Source organism: Coregonus clupeaformis, unplaced genomic scaffold (genome assembly GCF_020615455.1).
Source record: "Coregonus clupeaformis isolate EN_2021a unplaced genomic scaffold, ASM2061545v1 scaf1576, whole genome shotgun sequence".
NCBI lineage: Eukaryota > Metazoa > Chordata > Actinopteri > Salmoniformes > Salmonidae > Coregonus > Coregonus clupeaformis.
In genome coordinates, this window is record NW_025535030.1 from 81,267 (window position 1) to 102,500 (window position 21,234).

General features: G+C 53.3%; 1 pseudogene; it reads left to right on the forward strand.

Annotated features, from left to right (window-relative positions):
- Positions 1-21,234, forward strand: part of LOC123487260 — a 48,248-nt pseudogene that overhangs the window by 12,430 nt on the left and 14,584 nt on the right.

The window sequence follows — 21,234 nt, forward strand, 5'->3', positions numbered from 1 at the left end:
AGCAGGAGAAAATCTTACCTTCACAGGTGACAGCATCGTCACATAGCAGGAGAAAATCTCACCTTCACAGGTGACAGCCGTAGTGATGGTGCCAGGTTTCCTCCAGACGTGACGCTTGGCATTCAGGCTAAAGAGTTCACTCTTGGTTTCATCAGACCAGAGAATCTTGTTTCTCATGGTCTGAGAGTCCTTTAGGTGCCTTTTGGCAAACTCCAAGCGGGCTGTCATGTGCCTTTTTACTGAGGAGTAGCTTCCGTCTGGTCACTCTACCATAAAGGCCTGATTGGTGGAGTGCTGTAGAGATGGTTGTCCTTCTGGAAGGTTCTCCCATCTCCACAGAGGAACTCTGGCGCTCTGTCAGAGTGACCATCGGGTTCTTGGTCACCTCCCTGACCAAGGCCCTTCTCCCCGATTGCTCGAGTTTCTCCGGGCGGCCAGCTCTAGGAAGTGTCTTGGTGGTTCCATTTAAGAATGATGGAATCCACTGTGTTCTTGGGGACCTTCAACGCTGCAGAAATGTTTTGGTACCCTTCCCCAGATCTGTGCAAAAAATTCTAAAACTGTTTTCACTTTGTCATTATGGGGTATTGTGTGTAGATTGATGAACATTTTTTTATTTAATCCATTTTAGAATAAGGCTGTAACGTAACAAAATGTAGAAAAAGGGAAGGGGTCTGAATACTTATCGAATGCACTGTAGTTATGCACATCCTTTAACAGTGTGTGGGTCTGCCATTTGAGATAAGGGGTTGATCTTCTCCCAGAGGGCTTGGTCACATGGATCAGCTCTCTGTCTGCCTGGATAATAGAAGGCTAGTGATTCAACTCCTCAAGCTGCTAACTCTCTCTCCCTATCAACCCCTCTCTTCTTCTCTCTCTCTCTCTGTCTGTGTTTCTCTCTGTCTGTCTTCCCACCACGGTACTCCACATTTGGTAATAATGAGGTGATTACAGTGTTAGTGGGGTTGAGACGGCATCTGTGCTCACTTCAGTTCTCAGCCTCGTGATGCCACTGATCTGGTGACAGGGCAGGCCGCTGCAGTAAGCTGAATTCACTGTCATGTTCGTGGATCCGTTCCTGGACAATCCTAGCCTTGTGGAATGAATGGGGTATTATCCTGTTGAAAATGGATACGCTGCTGCCATTACATTTACGTCATTTAGCAAACGCTCTTATCCAGAGCGACTTACAGTTAGTGAATACCTTTTTATTTTATTTTTATTTATTTTTATATATATTTATTTTTATACTGGCCCCCCGTGGGAATCAAACCCACAACCCTGGCGTTGCAAACGCCATGCTCTATCAACTGAGCTACATCCCTGCCGGCCATTCCCTCCCCTACCCTGGACGACGCTGGGCCAATTGTGCGCCGCCCATGAGTCTCCCGGTCGCGGCCGGCTGCGACAGAGCCTGGATTCGAACCAGGATCTCTAGTGGCACAGTTAGCACTGCGATGCAGCGCCTTAGACCACTGCGCCACTCAGGAGTGACGGGATGCACCTGATTTGGCAACGATGTTTAGATATCTTGTGGCATTCAAAGCGTTGCTCCACTTTTTATCAAGTGGCCCAATGTGTGCCATGAAAACACACCATCACACCAACGCCACCAGCCTGCAGTGTTGACAGGTGGCATGATGGATGCACGCCATTGTGGTTCCCTCCATACCCTAGTCCCCCATCAGCGTGAAACAGCAGGAACCGGGATTCATCAGAGCAGGCAATGTTTTTCCAATTTTCCAGTGTCCAGTGTTTTCATTACATAGCCCACTGCAACCGCAGTTTCTAGTTTTTTTGTGGAAAGGAGTGTAACTCTGTAAGGTTGTCGGCGACACCATTCGTGTCAAGGTACGACGAGTTGTGCTTTATTTTATGGGTCTTTGGGCACCAGTGTTGTACTGGACTGTCAGTCGACTAACTGCAGCCCGTCTGCTGCTCTGGAAAATTAGTGTCAGAATCCTTTGTCCTCTTTCATCAATGACCTGTTTTCTACCGCTGGCCTGCTGTTGGCTGGATGTCCTTTGGGTGGTGGACCGTTCTTGATACACACAGGAAACTGTTGAGCGTGAAAAACCCAGCAGCGTTGCAGTTCTTGACTCAAACCAGTGCGCCTGGCACCTACTACCATACCCTGTTCAACGACACTTAAACCTTTTGTCTTGCCCATTCACCCTCTGAACGGCACACATACACAATTCATGTCTCAATTGTCTCAAGGCTTTAAAAAAAAAAAAAAAAGGCTTAAAAATCCTTCTTTAACCTGTGTCCTCCCCTTCATTTACTCTGATTTTGAAGTGGATTTAACAAGTGACATCAATAAGGGATCATAGCTTTCACCTGGATTCACCTGGCCAGTCTTCTATACCATGGAAATAGCAGGTGTTCCTAATGTTTTGTACACTTAGTGGCTCTTATCTAATCTATATTGACACTGATGTAGAGACAGACAGTGTCAATATACAGTTGAAGTCAGAAGTTTACATAGTTAGGTGGAGTCATTAAAACTTGTTTTTCAACCACGCCACACATTTCTTGTTAACAAACTATAGTTTTGGCAAGTCGGTTAGGACATCTACTTTGTGCATGACACAAGTGATTTTTCCAACAATTGTTTACAGACAGATTATATCACTTATAATTCACTGTATCACAATTCCAGTCTTGTTCTTAATGGGTGCATGCTTATTAGTAACTGGAATAAGCAATTTCATAAATGTGTCAAGTGCAGCGTCTGGTTGCTCTTCATTACACACCAAAAATAAACACATTTCTTTACATTTTCAACATAGGAATCACTACAAAACGTATTGTATGACCTCTTATGCACTATATTAGGCCCAGCCTTTGGAACTTTGGTTTTCCTAGATATGGCTACTATATTGTGATCACTACATCCAATGGATTTGGATACTGCTTTAAAGCACATTTCTGCAGCGTTAGTAAAGATATGATCAATACATGTTGATGATTTCATTCCTGTGCTGTTTGTAGCTACCCTGGTAGGTTGACTGATAACCTGAACCAGGCACTGGTTATGGAATGGGCTTTAGGTGAGGCAGATGAACCTGTAGCCATATTACTTCAACAGTATTTAACAGGAGATCCTCTCTAAGCTTTACAGGAATGTGGTTCTGAATATAAACAGCAACACCTCCACCTTTCTGTATTTTCTGTAGATCTTATAACCATGTATTGCTACCACTGTATCATCAAAGGTATTATCTAAGGCACATGATTACTGCATCCAATAGCTGTAGGATCAGCAGAGGCATTCAGGGCAGTTAGAGGGACATACATTAGGTTACTTACATTGTGTTTTCCAACGCCCCTGGGATAATGTACATTTGCTGAAGCATTATGACAACTCAGCGCCACAATGGTAGGGATTAACTGAGCTGGGCTTGGGTCATTGATAAGTCATTGTCGCAACGCAGCCTTATAATGCTGCGAAAGGATCCAGGAAACCAAATGATTTGGGTGGATCCCATCCTCATAAAATGAGCTCTGTTTCCAGAAGGTATCACATTTTCAATAAATGTTACACCCACAGAGCTGCAATAGTCTCGTAGCCAGTTATAGAGGGCTAAAAGTCTGCTGAACTGTTCAATGCCACGATTTAGGGAGGGCAGAGGGCCAGATATTATGGGGCGTTTGGGGCAGAGGGCCAGATATTATGGGGCGTTTGTTGGTGTCAAGTAGTGACCCAATCAGTTCTTTAAAATCCATCTTCAGCTGTTCTGAGCTGCCCTTCATAATGTCATTGAATCCCACATGAACTATGAAAGACTGCATTTCCTGATGCAGGTTTAAAATGTTTGGGAGCAGTTTATTCAATATTGACACTCTTTCTACCATTGTTGCTCTTCAATATTGACACTTTCTACTACAGAGGCAACATAGACTAAAGCTCCTCCCAATACCACTGTAGAATGCCGCAGCCCGTCTGGTGTTCAACCTTCCCAAGTTCTCTCACGTCACCCGCTCCTCCGCACACTCCACTGGCTTCCAGTTGAAGCTCGCATCTGTTACAAGACCATGGTGCTTGCCTATGGAACTGTGAGGGGAACGGCACCTCCGTACCTTCAGGCTCTGATCAGTCCCTACACCCAAACGAGGGCATTGCATTCATCCACCTCTGGCCTGCTGGCTCCCCCTACCTCTGCTGAAGCATAGTTCCCGCTCAGCCCAGTCAAAACTGTTCGCTGCTCTGGCACCCCAATGGTGGAACAAGCTCCCTCACGACGCCAGGACAGCGGAGTCACTCAGCACCTTCCGGAGACATTTGAAACCCCACCTCTTTAAGGAATACCTGGGATAGGATAAAGTAATCCTTCTACCCCCCCACAAAAAAAAATAATAATTGTAAAGTGGTTATCCCACTGGCTATAGGGTGAATGCACCAATTTGTAAGTCGCTCTGGATAAGAGCGTCTGCTAAATGACGTAAATGTAAATGTAGACTAGAGCTCCTCCCAATACCGCTGTAGACTAGAGCTCCTCCCAACACCACTAAACCACAAACTCCTTAACAGGTGTTTTAGCTGCTTTAACAAGGGGAGGAACTAAGGAGTATAGAGGGATGAGAGACTATGGAGGATGAGGGACAGGAGACGTAGGGGGGATGAGGGGAAAGGAGACGTAGGAGGGAGGAGACGTAGGAGGGATGAGGGGAAAGGAGACGTAGGGAGGAAAGGAGACGTAGGAGGGATGAGGGGAAAGGAGACGTAGGAGGGAGGAGACGTGGAGGGATGAGGGGACAGGAGACGTAGGAGGGATGAGGGGAAAGGAGACGTAGGAGGGATGAGGGGACGTAGGAGGGATGAGGGGAAAGGAGACGTAGGAGGGAGGAGACGTAGGAGGGATGAGGGGAAAGGAGACGTAGGAGGGAGGAGGGGAAAGGAGACGTAGGGGGGATGAGGGGAAAGGAGACGTAGGAGGGATGAGGGGAAAAGGAGACGTAGGAGGGATGAGGGGAAAGGAGACGTAGGAGGGAGGAGGGGACGTAGGAGGGATGAGGGGACGTAGGAGGGATGAGGGGAAAGGAGACGTAGGAGGGAAAGGAGACGTGGAGGGAAAGGGAGATGTAGGAGGGATGAGGGGAAAGGAGATGTAGGAGGGATGAGGGGAAAGGAGATGTAGGAGGAAAGGAGACGTATGAGGTAGGAGGGATGAGGAGAAAGGAGACGTAGGAGGGATGAGGGGAAAGGAGACGTAGGAGGAAAGGAGACGTATGAGGTAGGAGGGATGAGGGGAAAGGAGACGTAGGAGGGATGAGGGGAAAGGAGACGTAGGAGGGAGGAGGGGAAAGGAGACGTAGGAGGGATGAGGGGAAAGGAGACGTAGGAGGAAAGGAGACGTATGAGGTAGGAGGGATGAGGAGAAAGGAGACGTAGGAGGGATGAGGGGAAAGGAGATGTAGGAGGGATGAGGGGAAAGGAGATGTAGGAGGAAAGGAGACGTATGAGGTAGGAGGGATGAGGAGAAAGGAGACGTAGGAGGGATGAGGGGACGTAGGGAGGGATGAGGGGAAAGGAGACGTAGGAGGGAAAGGAGACGTAGGAGGGATGAGGGGAAAGTGTGGGGCCAGGTCGCAGTGTATGAGAGGAAAGGTGAAATAAAAAAAAATAAAAAAAATGTAGGAGGGATGAGGGGAAAGGAGACGTAGGAGGGATGAGGGGACGTAGGAGGGATGAGGGGAAAGGAGACGTAGGAGGGAAAGGAGATGTAGGAGGGATGAGGGGAAAGGAGATGTAGGAGGGATGAGGGGAAAGGAGATGTAGGAGGAAAGGAGACGTATGAGGTAGGAGGGATGAGGAGAAAGGAGACGTAGGAGGGATGAGGGGAAAGGAGACGTAGGGAGGAAAGGAGACGTATGAGGTAGGAGGGATGAGGGGAAAGGAGACGTAGGAGGGAGGAGGGGAAAGGAGACGTGAGGGATGAGGGGAAAGGGAGACGTAGGAGGGATGAGGGGAAAGGAGATGTAGGAGGAAAGGAGACGATGAGGTAGGAGGGATGAGGAGAAAGGAGACGTAGGAGGGATGAGGGGAAAGGAGACGTAGGAGGGATGAGGGGAAAGGAGACGTAGAAGGGATGAGGGGAAAGGAGACGTAGGGAGGGATGAGGGGAAAGGAGACGTAGGAGGGATGAGGGGAAAGGAGACGTAGGAGGGATGAGGGGAAAGGAGACGTAGGAGGGATGAGGGGAAAGGAGACGTAGGAGGGAAAGGAGACGTAGGAGGGATGAGGGGAAAGGAGACGTAGGAGGGAAAGGAGACGTAGGAGGGATGAGGGGAAAGGAGATGTAGGAGGGATGAGGGGAAAGGAGACGTAGGAGGGAAAGGAGATGTAGGAGGGATGAGGGGAAAGGAGATGTAGGAGGGATGAGGGGAAAGGAGATGTAGGAGGAAAGGAGACGTATGAGGTAGGAGGGATGAGGAGAAAGGAGACGTAGGAGGGATGAGGGGAAAGGAGACGTAGGAGGGATGAGGGGAAAGGAGACGTAGGAGGGATGAGGGGAAAGGAGACGTAGGAGGGATGAGGGGAAAGGAGACGTAGGAGGGATGAGGGGAAAGGAGACGTAGAAGGGATGAGGGGAAAGGAGACGTAGGAGGGATGAGGGGAAAGGAGACGTAGGAGGGATGAGGGGAAAGGAGACGTAGGAGGGATGAGGGGAAAGGAGACGTAGGAGGGATGAGGGGAAAGGAGACGTGGGGGGGATGAGGGGAAAGGAGACGTAGGGGGGATGAGGGGAAAGGAGACGTAGGAGGGGATGAGGGGAAAGGAGATGTAGGAGGGGATGAGGGGAAAGGAGATGTAGGAGGGATGAGGGGAAAGGAGACGTAGGAGGAAAGGAGACGTATGAGGTAGGAGGGATGAGGAGAAAGGAGACGTAGGAGGGATGAGGGGAAAGGAGACGTAGGAGGGATGAGGGAAAGGAGACGTAGGGAGGGATGAGGGGAAAGGAGACGTAGGAGGGATGAGGGGAAAGGAGACGTAGGAGGGATGAGGGGAAAGGAGATGTAGGAGGAAAGGAGACGTATGAGGTAGGAGGGATGAGGAGAAAGGAGACGTAGGGAGGGATGAGGGGAAAGGAGACGTAGGGAGGGATGAGGGGAAAGGAGACGTAGGAGGGATGAGGGGAAAGGAGACGTAGGAGGGATGAGGGGAAAGGAGACGTAGGAGGGATGAGGGGAAAGGGAGACGTAGGAGGGATGAGGGGAAAGGAGACGTAAGGAGGGATGAGGGGAAAGGAGACGTAGGAGGGATGAGGGGGAAAGGAGACGTAGAAGGGATGAGGGGAAAGGAGACGTAGGAGGGGAAAGGAGACGTAGGAGGGATGAGGGTAAAGGAGACGTAGGAGGGGATGAGGGGAAAGGAGAGGTAGGAGGGATGAGGGGAAAGGAGACGTAGGAGGGGAAAGGAGACGGATGAGGGGAAAGGAGACATAGGAGGGATGAGGGGAAAGGAGATGTAGGAGGGATGAGGGGAAAGGGAGACGTAGGAGGGATGAGGGGAAAGGAGACGTAGGGAGGGATGAGGGGAAAGGAGACGTAGGGAGGGAGGAGGGGAAAGGAGACGTAGGAGGGGGAAAGGAGACGGATGAGGGGAAAGGAGACGTGGGAGGGAGGAGGGGAAAGGAGGCGTAGGGAGGGAGGAGGGGAAAGGAGACGTAGGAGGGATGAGGGAAAGGAGACGTAGGGAGGGAGGAGGGGGAGGAGACGTAGGGAGGGAGGAGGGGGGAGGAGACGTAGGAGGGATGAGGGGAAAGGAGACGTAGGAGGGATGAGGGGAAAGGAGACGTAGGGAGGGATGAGGGGAAAGGAGACGTAGGAGGGATGAGGGGAAAGGAGACGTAGGAGGGGAAAGGAGACGTAGGAGGGGAAAGGAGACGTAGGAGGGGAAAGGAGACGTAGGAGGGGAAAGGAGACGTAGGGAGGGATGAGGGGAAAAGGAGACGTAGGGAGGGGAAAGGAGACGTGGGAGGGGAAAGGAGGCGTGGGAGGGGAAAGGAGACGTGGGAGGGGGAAAGGAGACGTAGGAGGGATGAGGGGAAAGGAGACGTAGGAGGGATGAGGGGAAAGGAGACGTAGGAGGGATGAGGGGAAAGGAGACGTAGGAGGGATGAGGGGGAAAGGAGACGTGGGAGGGATGAGGAGAAAGGAGACGTAGGAGGGAGGAGGGGAAAGGAGACGTAGGGAGGGAGGAGGGGGAAAGGAGATATAGGAGGGAAAGGGAGACGTAGGAGGGATGAGGGGAAAGGAGACGTAGAAGGGAAAGGAGACGTAGGAGGGAGGAGGGGAAAGGAGACGTAGGAGGGATGAGGGAATGGAAGTTAAAGAGTGGTTGACTCATCATGTTCACCTTCCAAGAGATGCTTCCCTGTCATCAGATGTATTACAGTAAGCATGCGGTGCGTACCGATAGGATGCATGGGGTGAGAGTAGCTCCGTTTTGGACTGACAGAACTGGGGCTGGATGTAGAAGCCAGACAACAAAGTTTAAATGGGTTATAGGTTGATAGCTTTTGGGAAAGAGCACAGTTAGAAAGATATGTAAGTCGCTTTGGATAAGAGCGTCTGCTAAATGATGTAAATGATATGGCATGTTGAAGCAAACCGGATGGACATCATGAAAATGATCGGCGAGGTTGAGGGTAGAGGAAGTTCAGGAGTAAAAACAAACAAAATATAATTATTGTAAAATTAGCTGTGTCCATAAAATGTTTTGACAGGGGTCGCATTTTATATTTAGTTGTGTTTTTATGCTTCAACAGAGTGATCAGTGACGTGCAACTATAGTTTTCCTTAACAGAAAATACATTAGTGCATCACATTCGGCAGAAAATAGCTTCATTTTCATCTGATGACAACAGAAGTGCAACACTATTTGCCTGGCAGCCACACCAGAAAATGAGCGTACAATGAAAAAGCAAGGTCCTTTTTTTTTCTTTCTAAAATGATGCATGGACATATACTATTTCTAATGTTTATCATAGAAGGAATGTAGCCAGCTACATTTCCTAATGTTTTGCGTAAAGTTAATCTCGCATTTTACCAGAGAAAAGTAGGCTGGTTACACCGAGAAAAGTACCAGAGAAAAGTATCTACACATCAGTCAGAGCTGTCTGCTGAATAGGGGGGATTCTCATGGGGGGAATTCTCATGGGGGGATTCTAATGGGGGATTCTAATGGGGGATTCTCATGGGGGGATTCTCATGGGGGGATTCTCATGGGGGGGATTCTCATGGGGGGGATTCTCAGGGGGGGGATTTTCAGGGGGGGATTCTCATGGGATGCCAGTTTGTGAATTCTCATCTAAGTGGAGGAGTGAAACTGAAGCCCAACATTTGTCTGACGCTGAGCAGAAATGCTGTTTACAAACCCCAGCAAGAGATTTCTTATGTGTTTTTATCTTTTTTGTTGTTGTGAAAAAAACGCTAAATTCTGCGTTTAACGTGACCTGTGAGTTCAACTTGCTAGTTATCGACGTGGCCGAATTAATAAAGGGTGACGGGGCATCATATTTTGTTTAGCTTTTCGGCACCTGCCACCCCTCTCCCTTCCCTGTCACCTTGGCCACCCCTCTCCCTTCCCTGTCACCTTGGCCACCCCTCTCCCTTCCCTGTCACCTTGGCCACCCCTCTCCCTTCCCTGTCACCTTGGCCACCCCTCTCCTTCCCTGTCACCTTGGCCACCCCTCTCCCTTCCCTGTCACCTTGGCCACCCCTCTCCCTTCCCTATCACCTTGGCCACCCCTCTCCCTTCCCTGTCACCTTGGCCACCCCTCTCCTTCCCTGTCACCTTGGCCACCCCTCTCCCTTCCCTGTCACCTTGGCCACCCCCTCTCCCTTCCCTGTCACCTTGGCCACCCCTCTCCCTTCCCTGTCACCTTGGCCACCCCTCTCCCTTCCCTGTCACCTTGGCCACCCCTCTCCTTCCCTGTCACCTTGGCCACCCCTCTCCCTTCCCTGTCACCTTGGCCACCCCTCTCCTTCCCTGTCACCTTGGCCACCCCCTCTCCCTTCCCTGTCACCTTGGCCACCCCTCTCCCCCTCCCTGTCACCTTGGCCACCCCTCTCCCTTCCCTGACACCTTGGCCACCCCTCTCCCTTCCCTGTCACCTTGGCCACCCCTCTCCCTTCCCTGTCACCTTGGCCACCCCTCTCCCTTCCCTGTCACCTTGGCCACCCCTCTCCCTTCCCTGTCACCTTGGCCACCCCTCTCCCTTCCCTGGCCACCCCTCTCCCTTCCCTGTCACCTTGGCCACCCCTCTCCCTTCCCTGTCACCTTGGCCACCCCTCTCCCTTCCCTGTCACCTTGGCCACCCCTCTCCCTTCCCTGTCACCTTGGCCACCCCTCTCCCTTCCCTGTCACCTTGGCCACCCCTCTCCCTTCCCTGTCACCTTGGCCACCCCTCTCCCTTCCCTGTCACCTTGGCCACCCCCTCTCCCTTCCCTGTCACCTTGGCCACCCCTCTCCCTTCCCTGTCACCTTGGCCACCCCTCTCCCCCTCCCTGTCACCTTGGCCACCCCTCTCCCTTCCCTGACACCTTGGCCACCCCTCTCCCTTCCCTGTCACCTTGGCCACCCCTCTCCCTTCCCTATCACCTTGGCCACCCCTCTCCCTTCCCTGTCACCTTGGCCACCCCTCTCCTTCCCTGTCACCTTGGCCACCCCTCTCCCTTCCCTGTCACCTTGGCCACCCCTCTCCCTTCCCTGTCACCTTGGCCACCCCTCTCCCTTCCCTGTCACCTTGGCCACCCCTCTCCCTTCCCTGTCACCTTGGCCACCCCTCTCCCTTCCCTGTCACCTTGGCCACCCCTCTCCCTTCCCTGTCACCTTGGCCACCCCTCTCCCTTCCCTGACACCTTGGCCACCCCTCTCCCTTCCCTGTCACCTTGGCCACCCCTCTCCCTTCCCTGTCACCTTGGCCACCCCTCTCCCTTCCCTGGCCACCCCTCTCCCTTCCCTGTCACCTTGGCCACCCCTCTCCCTTCCCTGTCACCTTGGCCACCCCTCTCCCTTCCCTGTCACCTTGGCCACCCCTCTCCCTTCCCTGTCACCTTGGCCACCCCTCTCCCTTCCCTGTCACCTTGGCCACCCCTCACCCTTCCCTGTCACCTTGGCCACCCCTCTCCCTTCCCTGTCACCTTGGCCACCCCTCTCCCTTCCCTGGCCACCCCTCTCCCTTCCCTGGCCACCCCTCTCCCTTCCCTGTCACCTTGGCCACCCCTCTCCCTTCCCTGTCACCTTGGCCACCCCTCTCCCTTCCCTGTCACCTTGGCCACCCCTCTCCCTTCCCTGGCCACCCCTCTCCCTTCCCTGTCACCTTGGCCACCCCTCTCCCTTCCCTGTCACCTTGGCCACCCCTCTCCCTTCCCTGTCACCTTGGCCACCCCTCTCCCTTCCTGGCCACCCCTCTCCCTTCCCTGTCACCTTGGCCACCCCTCTCCCTTCCCTGTCACCTTGGCCACCCCTCTCCCTTCCCTGGCCACCCCTCTCCCTTCCCTGTCACCTTGGCCACCCCTCTCCCTTCCCTGTCACCTTGGCCACCCCTCTCCCTTCCCTGTCACCTTGGCCACCCCTCTCCCTTCCCTGTCACCTTGGCCACCCCTCTCCCTTCCCTGTCACCTTGGCCACCCCTCTCCCTTCCCTGTCACCTTGGCCACCCCTCTCCCTTCCCTGTCACCTTGGCCACCCCTCTCCCTTCCCTGTCACCTTGGCCACCCCTCTCCCTTCCCTGTCACCTTGGCCACCCCTCTCCCTTCCCTGTCACCTTGGCCACCCCTCTCCCTTCCCTGTCACCTTGGCCACCCCTCTCCCTTCCCTGTCACCTTGGCCACCCCTCTCCCTTCCCTGTCACCTTGGCCACCTCTCCCTTCCCTGGCCACCCCTCTCCCTTCCTGACACCTTGGCCACCCCTCTCCCTTCCCTGTCACCTTGGCCACCCCTCTCCCTTCCCTGTCACCTTGGCCACCCCTCTCCCTTCCCTGGCCACCCCTCTCCCTTCCCTGTCACCTTGGCCACCCCCTCTCCCTTCCCTGTCACCTTGGCCACCCCTCTCCCTTCCCTGGCCACCCCTCTCCCTTCCCTGTCACCTTGGCCACCCCTCTCCCTTCCCTGTCACCTTGGCCACCCCTCTCCCTTCCCTGTCACCTTGGCCACCCCTCTCCCTTCCCTGTCACCTTGGCCACCCCTCTCCCTTCCCTGTCACCTTGGCCACCCCTCTCCCTTCCCTGTCACCTTGGCCACCCCTCTCCCTTCCCTGTCACCTTGGCCACCCCTCTCCCTTCCCTGTCACCTTGGCCACCCCTCTCCCTTCCCTGTCACCTTGGCCACCCCTCTCCCTTCCCTGTCACCTTGGCCACCCCTCTCCCTTCCCTGTCACCTTGGCCACCCCTCTCCCTTCCCTGTCACCTTGGCCACCCCTCTCCCTTCCCTGTCACCTTGGCCACCCCTCTCCCTTCCCTGTCACCTTGTTAGATGCCCGAGCTCCTGTTTACATGTCTGTGAGCTGAGATCTGTTATGGAATCTTGTCAGGAAACTCTCCTCTCCTCCAACCCAGGCTAGACTGCCAGAGCTGAGATCTGCTCATAAGACACTGGTTTATGTGTTTCTGGATTCTGTGTTGTTTTAGGGAGAGAATGAGAGGGATTGAGCATCCTTTAATGGAGCGGGGAAGGGTGTAAATATACTGTAGCTATGGACAGGCTCTGTTCTGGTACCATATCTGTCTACAGGGCTGTCTTTACCCTACCGACAGGCTCTGTTCTGGTACCATATCTGTCTACTGGGCTGTCTTTACCCTACGGACAGGCTCTGTTCTGGTACCATATCTGTCTACTGGGCTGTCTTTACCCTACCGACAGGCTCTGTTCTGGTACCATATCTGTCTACAGGGCTGTCTTTACCCTATGGACAGGCTCTGTTCTGGTACCATATCTGTCTACTGGGCTGTCTTTACCCTATGGACAGGCTCTGTTCTGGTACCATATCTGTCTACTGGGCTGTCTTTACCCTATGGACAGGCTCTGTTCTGGTACCATATCTGTCTACTGGGCTGTCTTTACCCTATGGACAGGCTCTGTTCTGGTACCATATCTGTCTACTGGGCTGTCTTTACCCTACGGACAGGCTCTGTTCTGGTACCATATCTGTCTACTGGGCTGTCTTTACCCTATGGACAGGCTCTGTTCTGGTACCATATCTGTCTACAGGGCTGTCTTTACCCTACCGACAGGCTCTGTTCTGGTACCATATCTGTCTACTGATCTTTACCCTATGGACAGGCTCTGTTCTGGTACCATATCTGTCTACAGGGCTGTCTTTACCCTACCGACAGGCTCTGTTCTGGTACCATATCTGTCTACTGATCTTTACCCTATGGACAGGCTCTGTTCTGGTACCATATCTGTCTACTGGGCTGTCTACCCTACCGACAGGCTCTGTTCTGGTACCATATCTGTCTACAGGGCTGTCTTTACCCTATGGACAGGCTCTGTTCTGGTACCATATCTGTCTACTGGGCTGTCTTTACCCTATGGACAGGCTCTGTTCTGGTACCATATCTGTCTACAGGGCTGTCTTTACCCTACGGACAGGCTCTGTTCTGGTACCATATCTGTCTACAGGGCTGTCTTTACCCTACCGACAGGCTCTGTTCTGGTACCATATCTGTCTACTGGGCTGTCTTTACCCTATGGACAGGCTCTGTTCTGGTACCATATCTGTCTACTGGGCTGTCTTTACCCTATGGACAGGCTCTGTTCTGGTACCATATCTGTCTACAGGGCTGTCTTTACCCTATGGACAGGCTCTGTTCTGGTACCATATCTGTCTACTGGGCTGTCTTTACCCTACGGACAGGCTCTGTTCTGGTACCATATCTGTCTACAGGGCTGTCTTTACCCTACCGACAGGCTCTGTTCTGGTACCATATCTGTCTACTGGGCTGTCTTTACCCTATGGACAGGCTCTGTTCTGGTACCATATCTGTCTACAGGGCTGTCTTTACCCTACCGACAGGCTCTGTTCTGGTACCATATCTGTCTACTGGGCTGTCTTTACCCTATGGACAGGCTCTGTTCTGGTACCATATCTGTCTACAGGGCTGTCTTTACCCTATGGACAGGCTCTGTTCTGGTACCATATCTGTCTACAGGGCTGTCTTTACCCTATGGACAGGCTCTGTTCTGGTACCATATCTGTCTACTGGGCTGTCTTTACCCTACCAACAGGCTCTGTTCTGGTACCATATCTGTCTACTGGGCTGTCTTTACCCTATGGACAGGCTCTGTTCTGGTACCATATCTGTCTACAGGGCTGTCTTTACCCTATGGACAGGCTCTGTTCTGGTACCATATCTGTCTACAGGGCTGTCTTTACCCTACCGACAGGCTCTGTTCTGGTACCATATCTGTCTACAGGGCTGTCTTTACCCTACCAACAGGCTCTGTTCTGGTACCATATCTGTCTACAGGGCTGTCTTTACCCTATGGACAGGCTCTGTTCTGGTACCATATCTGTCTACAGGGCTGTCTTTACCCTATGGACAGGCTCTGTTCTGGTACCATATCTGTCTACTGGGCTGTCTTTACCCTATGGACAGGCTCTGTTCTGGTACCATATCTGTCTACAGGGCTGTCTTTACCCTATGGACAGGCTCTGTTCTGGTACCATATCTGTCTACAGGGCTGTCTTTACCCTATGGACAGGCTCTGTTCTGGTACCATATCTGTCTACAGGGCTGTCTTTACCCTATGGACAGGCTCTGTTCTGGTACCATATCTGTCTACGGGCTGTCTTTACCCTATGGACAGGCTCTGTTCTGGTACCATATCTGTCTACAGGGCTGTCTTTACCCTATGGACAGGCTCTGTTCTGGTACCATATCTGTCTACAGGGCTGTCTTTACCCTACGGACAGGCTCTGTTCTGGTACCATATCTGTCTACAGGGCTGTCTTTACCCTATGGACAGGCTCTGTTCTGGTACCATATCTGTCTACAGGGCTGTCTTTACCCTATGGACAGGCTCTGTTCTGGTACCATATCTGTCTACTGGGCTGTCTTTACCCTATGGACAGGCTCTGTTCTGGTACCATATCTGTCTACTGGGCTGTCTTTACCCTACGGACAGGCTCTGTTCTGGTACCATATCTGTCTACAGGGCTGTCTTTACCCTATGGACAGGCTCTGTTCTGGTACCATATCTGTCTACTGGGCTGTCTTTACCCTACGGACAGGCTCTGTTCTGGTACCATATCTGTCTACAGGGCTGTCTTTACCCTATGGACAGGCTCTGTTCTGGTACCATATCTGTCTACTGGGCTGTCTTTACCCTATGGACAGGCTCTGTTCTGGTACCATATCTGTCTACTGGGCTGTCTTTACCCTATGGACAGGCTCTGTTCTGGTACCATATCTGTCTACAGGGCTGTCTTTACCCTACGGACAGGCTCTGTTCTGGTACCATATCTGTCTACAGGGCTGTCTTTACCCTATGGACAGGCTCTGTTCTGGTACCATATCTGTCTACAGGGCTGTCTTTACCCTATGGACAGGCTCTGTTCTGGTACCATATCTGTCTACTGGGCTGTCTTTACCCTATGGACAGGCTCTGTTCTGGTACCATATCTGTCTACTGGGCTGTCTTTACCCTACCGATTGGCTCTGTTCTGGTACCATATCTGTCTACTGGGCTGTCTTTACCCTATGGACAGGCTCTGTTCTGGTACCATATCTGTCTACTGGGCTGTCTTTACCCTACCGACAGGCTCTGTTCTGGTACCATATCTGTCTACTGGGCTGTCTTTACCCTATGGACAGGCTCTGTTCTGGTACCATATCTGTCTACTGGGCTGTCTTTACCCTATGGACAGGCTCTGTTCTGGTACCATATCTGTCTACTGGGCTGTCTTTACCCCTATGGACAGGCTCTGTTCTGGTACCATATCTGTCTACTGGGCTGTCTTTACCCTATGGACAGGCTCTGTTCTGGTACCATATCTGTCTACTGGGCTGTCTTTACCCTATGGACAGGCTCTGTTCTGGTACCATATCTGTCTACAGGGCTGTCTTTACCCTATGGACAGGCTCTGTTCTGGTACCATATCTGTCTACTGATCTTTACCCTATGGACAGGCTCTGTTCTGGTACCATATCTGTCTACTGATCTTTACCCTATGGACAGGCTCTGTTCTGGTACCATATCTGTCTACTGGGCTGTCTTTACCCTATGGACAGGCTCTGTTCTGGTACCATATCTGTCTACAGGGCTGTCTTTACCCTATGGACAGGCTCTGTTCTGGTACCATATCTGTCTACAGGGCTGTCTTTACCCTATGGACAGGCTCTGTTCTGGTACCATATCTGTCTACTGGGCTGTCTTTACCCTATGGACAGGCTCTGTTCTGGTACCATATCTGTCTACTGGGCTGTCTTTACCCTATGGACAGGCTCTGTTCTGGTACCATATCTGTCTACAGGGCTGTCTTTACCCTATGGACAGGCTCTGTTCTGGTACCATATCTGTCTACTGATCTTTACCCTATGGACAGGCTCTGTTCTGGTACCATATCTGTCTACTGATCTTTACCCTACCCTGCTGTCCTGTCAACAGTCAAACCTCATTAAGACAATATCCTCCCTCCCTCCCTCCCTCCCTCCCTCCAACCCCTTCCTCCCTCCCTCCCCTCCCTTCCATCCTCCCCCCTCCATCCCTCCCCCTCCCTCCCTCCCTCCCTCCCTCCCTCCAACCCCTCCCTCCCCTCCCTCCCTCCCTCCCCTCCCTCCAACCCCTCCCTCCCTCCCTCCCTTCCATCCTCCCCCCACTCCCTCCCTCCCTCCCCCCTCCCTTCCATCCTCCCCCTATCCTCCCCCCTCCATCCCTCCCTCCCCCCTCCCTCCCTCCTCCCTCCAACCTCCCTCCAACCCCTCCCTCCTCTCCCTCCCTCCCTCCCTCCCTCCCTCCCTCCAACCCCTCCCTATCCTATTATTTTTGTCTCATGTTTTCTCTCCTCCCTCCCCTCCCTCCCTCCTCCTCCAACCCCCTCCCTCCCCACTCCCTCCCTCCCTCCCTCCCCCTCCCTCCAACCCCTCCCTCCCTCCCTCCCTCCCTCCCTCCCCTCCCTCCCTCCCTCCCCCCTCCCTCCAACCCCTCCCTCCTCTCCCTCCCTCCCTGTCCTATTATTTTTTGTCTCATGTTTTCTCTCCTCCTCCCTCCCTCTTCCTCCTCCCCCCTCCAACCCCTCCCTCCTCCAACCCCTCCCCCCAACCCCCTCCTCCCTCCAACCCCTCCCTCCTCTCCCTCCAACCATTCCCTCCCCCCAACCCCTCCCCCCTCCAACCCCTCCCTCCTCTCCCTCCCTCCCTGTCCTATTATTTTTGTCTCATGTTTTCTCTCATCCCTCCCTCCCTCCCTCCCCCCCCCTCCCTCCCTCCCTCCCTCCATCCCTCCCTCCCCCCCCCTCCCTCCCTCCCTCCCTCCCTCCCTCCCTCCCCCTCCCCTCCCCCTCCCTCCTCCCTCCTCCCTCCCCTCCCCCTCCCTCCCTCCCTCCCTCCCTCCTCCCTCCATCCCTCCCTCCCTCCATCCCTCCCTCCCTCCCCCTCCCCTCTTCCCTCCCCTCCCTCCAACCCCTCCCTCCCCCTCCATCCCTCCCTCCCCTCCCTCCCTCCCCTCCCCTCCCTCCCTCCCTCCCTGTCCTATTATTTTTGTCTCATGGTTTTTCTCCTCCTTCCCTCCAGTTGCTATGGAACTACAAGCTGAACCTGACAACGGATCCCAAGTTTGAGTCTGTGGCCATGGAGATCTGCAAGAGTACTATCACTGAGGTTAATCTGACACACACCCCCCCACACACACACACCACACACCCACACACACCACACCACACCACACACACACACCACACCCCCCCACACCACACTACCCCACACACCAAATGAGAGCACTTTGTAGAGAATAGGATGCCATTTGGTGCAGAGACAGAGAGGGTCCCTCACAATGAGTCTGGATGGATGGATGGACGGACTGGCTGACTGATAGTGAACACAACCCAGACTGTTTAGACTGATTGTTACAGTACTGTCCCCCCACTACAGTACTGTCCCCCCCACTACAGTACTGTCCCCCCCACTACAGTACTGTCCCCCCCACTACAGTACTGTCCCCCCACTACAGTACTGACCCCCCACTACAGTACTGTCCCCCCACTACAGTACTGCCCCCCACTACAGTACTGTCCCCCCCACTACAGTACTGTCCCCCCACTACAGTACTGTCCCCCCCACTACAGTACTGCCCCCCCACTACAGTACTGTCCCCCACTACAGTACTGTCCCCCCCACTACAGTACTGTCCCCCCCACTACAGTACTGTCCCCCCCACTACAGTACTGTCCCCCCACTATCCCCACAGCTACCCCCCACTACAGTACTGTCCCCCCCACTACAGTACTGACCCCCCACTACAGTACTGTCTCCCCACTACAGTACTGTCCCCCCCACTACAGTACTGTCCCCCCACTACAGTACTGTCCCCCCACTACAGTACTGTCCCCCCACTACAGTACTGTCCCCCCACTACAGTACTGTCCCCCCCACTACAGTACTGTCCCCCCACTACAGTACTGTCCCCCCACTACAGTACTGTCCCCCACTACAGTACTGTCCCCCCACTACAGTACTGTCCCCCCCACTACAGTACTGTCCCCCCACTACAGTACTGTCCCCCCCACTACAGTACTGTCCCCCCACTACAGTACTGTCCCCCCCACTACAGTACTGCCCCCCACTACAGTACTGTCCCCCCACTACAGTACTGTCCCCCCACTACAGTACTGTCCCCCCCACTACAGTACTGTCCCCCCCACTACAGTACTGTCCCCCCACTATCCCCACAGCTGCACTACAGTACTGTCCCCCCACTACAGTACTGCCCCCCCACTACAGTACTGTCCCCCCACTACAGTACTGTCCCCCCACTACAGTACTGTCCCCCCACTACAGTACTGTCCCCCCACTACAGTACTGTCCCCCCCACTACAGTACTGTCCCCCCACTACAGTACTGTCCCCCCACTACAGTACTGTCCCCCACTGCACAGTACTGTCCCCCACTACAGTGCTGCCCCCACTACAGTACTGACCCCCCACTACAGTACTGTCCCCCACTACAGTACTGTCCCCCACTACAGTACTGTTCCCCCACTACAGTACTGTCCCCCCACTACAGTACTGTCCCCCCACTACAGTACTGACCCCCCACTACACTACTGTCCCCCCACTACAGTACTGTCCCCCCACTACAGTACTGTCCCCCCCACTACAGTACTGTCCCCCCCCCACTACAGTACTGTCCCCCCCACTACAGTACTGTCCCCCCCACTATCCCCACAGCTACCCCCACTACAGTACTGTGAATTTATTATTTTTTCTAATCCTTCAATCCCCCACTATTAAAGAGACTGTTACTGCCAGGGGCCTTCAATCCCCCCACTATTAAAGAGACTGTTACTGCCAGGGGCCCTCAAATCCCCCCACTATTAAAGAGACTGTTACTGCCAGGGCCTACCAATCCCCCCACTGTTAAAGAGACTGTTACTGCCAGGGGCCTTCAATCCCCCACTATTAAAGAGACTGTTACTGCCAGGGGCCTCCAATCCCCCACTATTAAAGAGACTGTTACTGCCAGGGGCCTTCAATCCCCCCACTATTAAAGAGACTGTTACTGCCAGGGGCCTTCAATCCCCCACTATTAAAGAGACTGTTACTGCCAGGGGCCTCCAATCCCCCCCACTATTAAAGAGACTGTTACTGCCAGGGGCCTTCAATCCCCCCACTATTAAAGAGACTGTTACTGCCAGGGGCCTTTCAATCCCCCCACTATTAAAGAGACTGTTACTGCCAGGGGCCCAATCCTCCCCACTATTAAAGAGACTGTTACTGCCAGGGGCCTCCAAATCCCCCACTATTAAAGAGACTGTTACTGCCAGGGGCCCAATCCCCCCACTATTAAAGAGACTGTTACTGCCAGGGGCCTTCAATCCCCCACTATTAAAGAGACTGTTACAGCCAGGGCCCTCAACCCCCACTATTAAAGAGACTGTTACTGCCAGGAGCCTTCAATCCCCCACTATTAAAGAGACTGTTACTGCCAGGGGTCCCAATCCCCCACTATTAAAGAGACTGTTACTGCCAGGGGCCCTCAATCCCCACTATTAAAGAGACTGTTACTGCCAGGGCCCAATCCCCCACTATTAAAGAGACTGTTACTGCCAGGGGACTTCAATCCCCCCACTATTAAAGAGACTGTTACTGCCAGGGCCTTCAACCCCCCACTATTAAAGAGACTGTTGCTGCCAGGGGCCTTCCAATCCCCCACTATTAAAGAGACTGTTGCTGCCAGGGCCTTCAATCCCCCACTATTAAAGAGACTGTTACTGCCAGGGGCCTTCTATCCCCCACTATTAAAGAGACTGTTACTGCCAGGGGCCTTCTATCCCCCCACTATTAAAGAGACTGTTACTGCCAGGGGCCTTCAATCCCCCCACTATTAAAGAGACTGTTACAGCCAGGGGCCTTCTATCCCCCCACTATTAAAGAGACTGTTACAGCCAGGGGCCTTCTATCCCCCCACTATTAAAGAGACTGTTACTGCCAGGGACTTCCAATCCCCCACTATTAAAGAGACTGTTACTGCCAGGGCCTTCAATCCCCCCACTATTAAAGAGACTGTTACTGCCAGGGCCCCCAATCCCCCACTATTAAAGAGACTGTTACTGCCAGGGGCTTTCTATCCCCCACTATTAAAGAGACTGTTACTGCCAGGGACTTCCCAATCCCCCACTATTAAAGAGACTGTTACAGCCAGGGGCCTTCTATCCCCCCACTATTAAAGAGACTGTTACAGCCAGGGCCTTCTATCCCCCACTATTAAAGAGACTGTTACTGCCAGGGGCCTTCTATCCCCCCACTATTAAAGATACTGTTACTGCCAGGGTACCTATCCCCCCACTATTAAAGAGACTGTTACTGCCAGGGGCCTTCAATCCCCCACTATTAAAGAGACTGTTACTGCCAGGGGCCTTCAATCCCCCACTATTAAAGAGACTGTTACTGCCAGGGGCCTCCAATCCCCCCACTATTAAAGAGACTGTTACTGCCAGGGGCACCTATCCCCCCACTATTAAAGAGACTGTTACTGCCAGGGCCTTCTATCCCCCACTATTAAAGA